Source organism: Martes martes, assembly GCF_963455335.1.
Source record: "Martes martes genome assembly, chromosome: 7".
Classification (NCBI taxonomy): Eukaryota; Metazoa; Chordata; class Mammalia; order Carnivora; family Mustelidae; genus Martes; species Martes martes.
In genome coordinates, this window is record NC_137894.1 from 28,506,884 (window position 1) to 28,514,786 (window position 7,903).

Below are 7,903 nucleotides of genomic sequence, written 5' to 3' on the forward strand. Positions count from 1 at the left end.
GGCAGGAGGCTTCAGTTCCTTACCACAGGGACCTATCTATGTGGCTTTTCCCAAAGGCAGAGATCAGAGAGATGGATAAAGACAGAGATACCTGAGTGGGTGGCTCAGTAGGTTAAGTGTCTGCCTTCATTTCAGGTCATCATTTTGGGATCTTGGGATCAAGCCCCATTTGGGCTCTCTGCTTGATGGGCTTCTCCTTCTCCCTCTGCCTGTCATTCTGCCTATTTGTGCTCTCTCTCTCTCTCTCTCTCAAGTAAATAAATATAGTCTTTAAAAAAAAAAAAGAAAAAAGGACAGAGATACAAAGATGTAAGCTCTAGTCTTTTATTACCTACTCTTGGTAGTGACCTATCATCATGACTGCCATATCCCCCCAGTGACACTTACCGACCCTGATAGAGTGTGAGAGAGGACTACACTAGGGTGAAAATAACAGGAGGCAGGGATCATTGGGGGCCATCTTGAAAGCTGTCTACCACCTCCACCTAAGCAGGGACATCGGGACACGACTACTTCAACAACCATTTATTGAGCAGTTATATGCAGGCTCTATTCTGAGCCCAAAGGTATAAAATAGACATAGTCCTCACCCTCAAGGGCTTCCATCCTAGAAGCTCCTCATAAATGCTTAAGAAATAGGTTTTCTCTTAATGAAAAAGAAACAAAAGTACTTTATAAAAAGAGACCTTGCCAATCAGAAGTACAGCCACAATCCACCTAATTCCCACTTGGGAAAGTTGGGAAACCCTCCCCATATGTGACAATTACAAGATGGAAGACTCTGCAGTTTTCAGTTTAGAGGCTGCAAATTTAGAGTAAGAATCCCAGCTGAAGGGAGTCTAAGTGGCTCAGTCAGCTGGGGTCTGACTCTTGATTTCAGCTCAGGTCATGATCTCAGGTGGAGTCTGCTTGGGATTCTCTCTCTCCCTTGCCTCTGCCCCTCCCCCTGCTTGTTCTTCCCCCACCTCAATAAATAAAGAATCCTAGCTTAAGTAATGACATCCATTATAATCATCCGTAAGAAAAAGGTGTAATAAGCAAACTGATTTTATCTACCATCGTGGAAAAGTGATTATTTTCCAAAACTATTCGTTCAGACATTGGCAGCATCTCTAGGCCCACTAATAAACAAGCTTCTAAAGTCATGGCATTCTTAGCTCCATGTGAAAGCAACCACGGTGGGACCTCTGTTTGGCCATGACTCATCTACTATCAATTTTGTTGATGTTTAATATAATGTGTATATACAGACATGTATAGATTATATAAGAAGGTAACTTTGAGTTTAACATCATCTAGAATGCATTCTGACTGCTTCCAGTTTGTCCCGATTAGTGGGTTTTTACTCTCCCGATACTCTACTTGTGCTAAAATATTCAGATTTCAGGCTCTTAGAGGAGACATGTATGATTCATGGGATTAATGGCAAAGGAATTTGCCTACATTATCAAATTAGCCTTGCATTTTGCTTGCTTTCATAATGCTGAAGTGAAGCTTGAGCTTTATACATAAATATTGAAGTCTTATTCTGAGCTTAATAAAACATGCATATCTTTCCAATATACCCATAGATAGAAATGAATACTGAAACGTTTGTTGGTGCAAAGAGCCTGCAGGTGCCCAAGAGATACCACTGGAAGTCACCCTGGATGACTGTCCTTCCCTGTAATGCCCTCAGCTAGACTTTCAGGGCACCTGAAGACTCTGTGGTTCAGAAGCTCCTTGCTGAGCTTGCTGTCCCCACCAGTCCTGTAGAAAATGCATGGGAGGAGACTGATCCCACAGATTCAATGAAAGACACTTGTCCCATAGTCTCCTCCTCTATAGAGAAAGGGTAGGGATTATGTGTGTGTTATTCACAGATGTATTCTCAGTGGTTAGAAAAGGGATTTCAAGTTATTTTCATTAGGATCCCTGAGAATTAAATCATCACTTGGCCCCCAGAACTCTCCATACTCACCTCACACACATGAAACGGTAATGAGAGCCTTGGGGCCAAGCAGAGAGGCCAGATCTTCCACAGTGTCCACGTTGCTGCCTCCCTGCTTTGCTGGTGACCCTTTTCATTCCTAAGGCCCTACCTCAGTTGCCCCCAATATTCAGCCCAAGATGAAGTTTTTAGCATTTTTTTGCCCAAATGAGAAAAATGAAAATGATGCAATGAATTTTTCACAAAACTCAATGAAAAGGAATATTTATTATGAAATGAATCTTTTCTTTTTTCCGTGTTAATATGTTTCCTTTTATATGAAGTGATGATGCTAGATAGTAACTTTTAAAAAAATGTCTCACTTGGCAGGGGTGCCTGGGTGACTGGGTCAGTTGAGCATCTGCCTTCAACTTGGGTCATGATCCCAGGGTCTTGGGATGGAGCCCCGCATCGGGTTCCCTGCTCAATGGAGAGCCTGCTTCTCCCTCTTTCTTTCTGCTCCCCCTGCTTGTGCTCTCTCACTTTATCTGTCAAATAAACAAATGAAATTTTTAAAAATTAAAAAATGTCTCACTTGGCAACACAGAATAGTGGCAGTCCCATGTGTTATCCCTATTGTTTTTTTCTTAGACCTTGAATTCCAAGTCTGAGAACCATTGTCATACAAGACCTGTTCAGTCCCCAGCTCATTTTTCAGGACTTCCTGATTATTCATGGCTTACTTTTCCTTTCTTTATTTTTTTTTAAAGATATTATTTGTTTATTTGACAGACAGAGATCACAAGTAGGCAGAGAGGCAGGCAGAGAGAGAGGGGAACCAGACTCCCCGCTGAGCAGACAGCCCGATGCGGGGCTCTATCCCAGGACCCTGAGATCATGACCTGAGCCGAAGGCAGAGGATTAATCCACTGAGCCACCCAGATGCCCCACTTTTCTTTTCTTTAAAAAAACAAAGTTTGGGTATTTTCCCCCCTAAAGTCCTAAGTATATAGTGTAGAACAGTTGGTAAATTTAAAAACTCACAAAGAAGAAAATAGACATCCTCTATAAACCCACTTCTTAGAGAAAATAAATGTAACAATCTGAAAGGTGACTTTCTGTTCTTTTGCTGAGTTTGTCATTTAACTCCTTCACGAAAATGGAATTATTTTGCATAAGTTGTTTGGTAAGGGCATGATACCCTATCCTCCCCCACCTGCTCCACAATCAAGTGCTGTCTTAGCACAACAGGTACATGAATGAGCATTTGATCCTCCCAACAACGCGATGAGATGGGTACTGTTATTATCCTCTTTGTAACTGAGGCTCAGAGAGGTTATGGTACACACCCATTTTGCAGAGCCGCTAAATGCTAGAGCCCGGATTCTGACAACGGTTGCCTGGCACTGGAGCTCAAACTGTAAAACAGTGTGAATCAGTTCACTTCCATTATGTGGACTTACCACAATTTATTTAACCAGCCTTTTACTTTTGTTCATTTTTATCCCCCTCCTCTTTTTTTTTTTTTCCATTTTTGGTTTTATAAATAAGGCTTCAGTGTACAACTCAAGATTAAATCTTTAGTACATTATCCATAAGTATTTCCATGAATAGCAGAAGTTATGCTGGGCCAAAGATACCACAGAGTTTTAAGTCTTTGACAAGTTTTGCAAAATTGCATTTCGGATTGTTGTACCCCCTCGACACTCCCTCCAACGGGCTAGGGTAGGGCCAGTTTTCTCACACTTTGCCAACACTGGGAATTTTGGGGTTTTTGATTTTTAAATCTTTGCCAGTGTGAGATGCAAAAATGACTATTCATAATGCTTTAATTTGCTTTTCTTTCATTACTAATGTGGTGGGTACATTCTAAGGTTAGAATGATCCCCATGATCCAAACCTGTATAATCCCCTCCCCTTGAATGCCTATGATTTGTTTCTAACAAGTACAGCAAAAGTGAACGGATTTTGCAAATGTAATTGAAGTTCTAATCAGTTGATTTTGGGCTCATGAAAAGTAGGTGGGCCTTACTTAATTAGGTGAACCCTTTAAAAGGGCATCCTCAAGGGACACCTGGGTGGCTCAGTTGTTTAAACATCTGACTTCAGTGCTCACTTCGGCAGCACATATACTAAACATCTGACTTCAGCTCAGGTCATGATCTTAGTTAGGGTCCTGGGATCAAGCCCTGAATCGGGCTCCATGTTCAATGGGGAGTCTGCTTCTCCCTCTCCCTTTCCCTGTGCTTGTGCTCTCTCTCCCTCTCAAATAAATAAATAAATAACTTTTTTAAAAGGCCCCATCAAGTTGGAAACTCAATTCAACAGAATCTCTCTCTTTCTCTCACTCTCTCCCTTGCTGCTGCTGCTGGCTTTGAAGAAGCAGGCGTTCATTTAGATGTTGCAAGTAAATGAATTCCGCCACCAGTTTGGGAGCTTGGAAGCTTATCTTTCCCTAGTCAAGCCTCATATGAGAATGCAGCCCAGCCAACATCTTCATTTCAGCTCTGTAAGATCCTAAGCAGAGAACCCAGTTAAGCCATGCCCAGAATTCTGAGTAACAGAAACTGGGAGACAATATATGGGTGTTATTTTAAGCTATGGAGTTTATGGTGAGACAGTAATTTTTTCATGTGTAATTGATCATGATTTTTTTCTTCCTTCCAGCCCATTTTTCTGTTAGAATTCATCATTTCCTTATTTAAATCATTAATACACTAAATCTTTTTTTTTGTAAGGCTATCAACCCATTTGTCTGTCATAAATAATAAACAGCCATTGCATTTTCTTTTGTAAGGGAAGTAAGCCTGCATTTCCTTGTTTCACAAATAGGGTTAGCTGAATTGGTTGCTTTTGTTGATGAGTCTAAGAGACCAAATCCCATATCCTCACTGGACTCCTCCAACTCTTCCTTTGCTTCCACTTTAGCTGGGGCTGCGGTCACAGAGGCGACAGCCATGGATGCAGATGGATCCGCCATGAAGCCCACGACCTTTTCAGCAAGTGGGAAGGTGTCCTCAGTCTCCTGGGAAGGTGTCCTCAGTCTCTGCAGACAAAGCCGGGATGCACTTGTATCCATTGATGGCAAAATGGGGCACTGATGACCCCAGGTGGGGTCACCTACCTGCTGACAGATCCTGGAAACATCACAGACACCCTCTGGGAAGGTGCAAATGCAGTTTCCTCTGTCATGTCAAGCACTTCAGGGCTGTAAATGCTGCCATTGTCAAACACCTGCTGGATGATCAGCCCAAAGCCCAAAGGAGAAGGGGGAGATGCTCAGCATGCCCAGCAGTGTGTCTTCACTGGTTCCCACTTGGTCTCCAGTCTGAATCAGCTGCACATCACTCAGGATTCCAATGGTGCCCCTGGAGATTTTAGTGGTGATGCCTGAAGCTTGGAAGAAGGAGGTCTTCACAGGCCCTGAACAGTGTCCTGGGCTGGCACAGGAACTTCCCATGGGCTATGGCACCAGTGTGGGAGGCATCTGGCACCTTGCTGGCCAGCAACATGTCCCTGATCTCAGTGAGGTCTTCCTTGGTAACAAGACCCCCCATACAGCCCCCCACACACATATGAGGCAACAGTTTCTCCACAGCTGGGTTGTTCTCCAGATGCCTTTGGATGGCCTTGTGCATCACGATGTTCTTGCCCATCTTGTGTCTTGTGGATCTGCTGTATCTGCTTGGAGTCCATGTTGTCTGCTCTCACAGTGAAGCATTTTGGATAATCATCCAAAAGCTGGATGATCTTAAGGAAGCAGCTGGACTTCCAGGTGACCCTGTCTTCCCTGGGCGTCATGGCAGTGTGTGAGGAAGTGCCATGCAGGGTTTAAGGGCGATGTCACCCTCACAGGGATGCCTGGAAAGAGCAACTCATTGCACTCTTATGCAGTCAAATTCATTGGTCTTTCCTGTCTGGGGTCTACCTTCCTTGTGCCACTTGGAAGACCCATCATCATCCTAAGGTTACAGGAAGAGTCACATATTTTCATCCAGTACCTTTGTGGTTTTTGTCATTACACTTAAATCTTTAATCCGTTTGAAGAAGGTTGTGGTAAATAGTGCAGTGCAGAGAGGTCTGACTTAAATTTTTTTTAAATGTACCAATAATAAATACTGAATAATTGTTCCGTTATTCCTCTTCTATTGAACTCCTATCAAAACAAAAGTTTGATTTTGGGGCTTTTCAATGTTATATTAAATCTACCAAGTTCTGCTTTAGTATCAAACTGTTTTCATTATTAGAACTTTATACTGCATTTGAATATCTGATAGGGAAAAGCACCCTTCATTTCTCTTCTTTTGTAAACTGTCCTCACTAATTCTCACACATTTCTTTCTTCATCTTATTTTTAGAATTATTGTGTCAAATTCCATGGGCAATTTAATTATATTTGTGGTAAACCAAATTACATTTAGAGATTTATACATTTAAAGAGAAATTGGAGGAAAATTGATGCCATATATATAATTCTACACTGGAACATATTTTGGTACTCTATGTGTTTTTTTGTTTTTCAATGCCCTAGTCAAGAAAGTTTTCTTCGTAATGCCTTCTTACATTTCCTGTTGACTTAATGATACAGTTTTAAATGTTTTCATTTAAAATATATTATTTGTGGTATATATTTGATTTTATTTTATTTTTTTATTTTTTAAAGATTTTATTTATTTATTTGACAGAGATCACAAGCAGGCAGAGAGAGAGGAGGAAGCAGGCTTCCCGCAGAGCAGAGAGCCGGATGCGGGGCTCGATCCCAGGACCCTGGGATCATGACCTGAGCCGAAGGCAGAGGCGTTAACCCACTGAGCCACCCAGGCGCCCCTGTGGTATATATTTTAAAGATTTTATTTAGGGGCGCCTGGGTGGCTCAGTCGTTAAGCGCCTGCCTTCAGCTCAGGTCCTGATCCCAGGGTCCTGGGATAGAGGCCCACGTCATGCTCCCTGCTCAGCGGGAGGCCTGCTTCTCCCTCTCCCACTCACCCTGCTTGTTTCCCTCTCTCACTGTGTCTCTCTCTGTCAAATAAATAAATAAAATCTTTAAAAAGATAAAGATTTTATTTATTTATTTGAGAGAGAGAGAGCACAAGCAGGTAGAACGGCAGACAGAAGGAGAGGGAGAAGCAGACTCCCCACTAAGCCGGGAGCCCAACGTGGGACCTGATCCCTGAACCCCGAGATCATGACCAAAGCCAAAGGCGGACACTTAGCCAACTGAGCCATGCAGGTGCCCCTAATTGTAGTATATTTTTATAATTGTTTATTGCTAGATTATAAGAAAGATATTTATTTACTTAATTAGGCAACTGTAAATTAGCAAAAGTCTGGCAAAAATCAGTGAAAGTATTCTATAAGAATCAATTGACTATGTGGAAATTAGAATTGGAATACAATTACGTATTTACAATCACAATTTATAATTCAAATTACAATTTACAATTAGAATACAATTGCATATTTTATTATTTATAGATGCTTTGCTATGCTTCCTTTGTATCAATGAATTTATAATAAACATATATGTGTATATATATGAGTTCTTTCCTAAAGAGCCAGTTCTATAAAGATTTTATTTATTTGTTTGACAGAGAGAGACACAGCAAGAGAGGGAACACAAGCAGGGGGAATGGGAGAAGGAGAAGCAGGCTTCCTGCCAACCAGGGAGCCCGATGCGGGGCTTGATCCCAGGACCCTGGGATCATGACCTGAGCTGAAGGCAGATGCTTAATGACTGAGACACCCAGGTGCCCTAAAGAGCCAGTTCTTAAAACATTTATCAGCACCCCACTAGTAGGGTATGTGCCAATTAGTCTAAACTAACATGGGAATCCCTAACTCCTTTCAGTGACTGGTTCAGGAAGGGGCAGATCTAAGCCAGGGTCAATGAAACAGAAATCAGGTTTTCTAGGAGATTCTTTGGTGAGAGCCCCAGGACACCAGCTTCTCTCACTGGTCACAGGCTAGAGGCATATGGGCCCAAGTATTTTGGCA

General features: G+C 42.1%; 1 pseudogene across 1 annotated transcript; it reads right to left on the reverse strand.

The window, feature by feature from the left end:
- Positions 1-4,667: 4,667 nt before the first annotated feature.
- On the reverse strand, positions 4,668-6,009 carry LOC308346594 (large ribosomal subunit protein uL10-like; annotated as a pseudogene). Its single transcript has one exon. The product of its transcript is annotated as a large ribosomal subunit protein uL10-like (transcript).
- Positions 6,010-7,903: the final 1,894 nt, after the last annotated feature.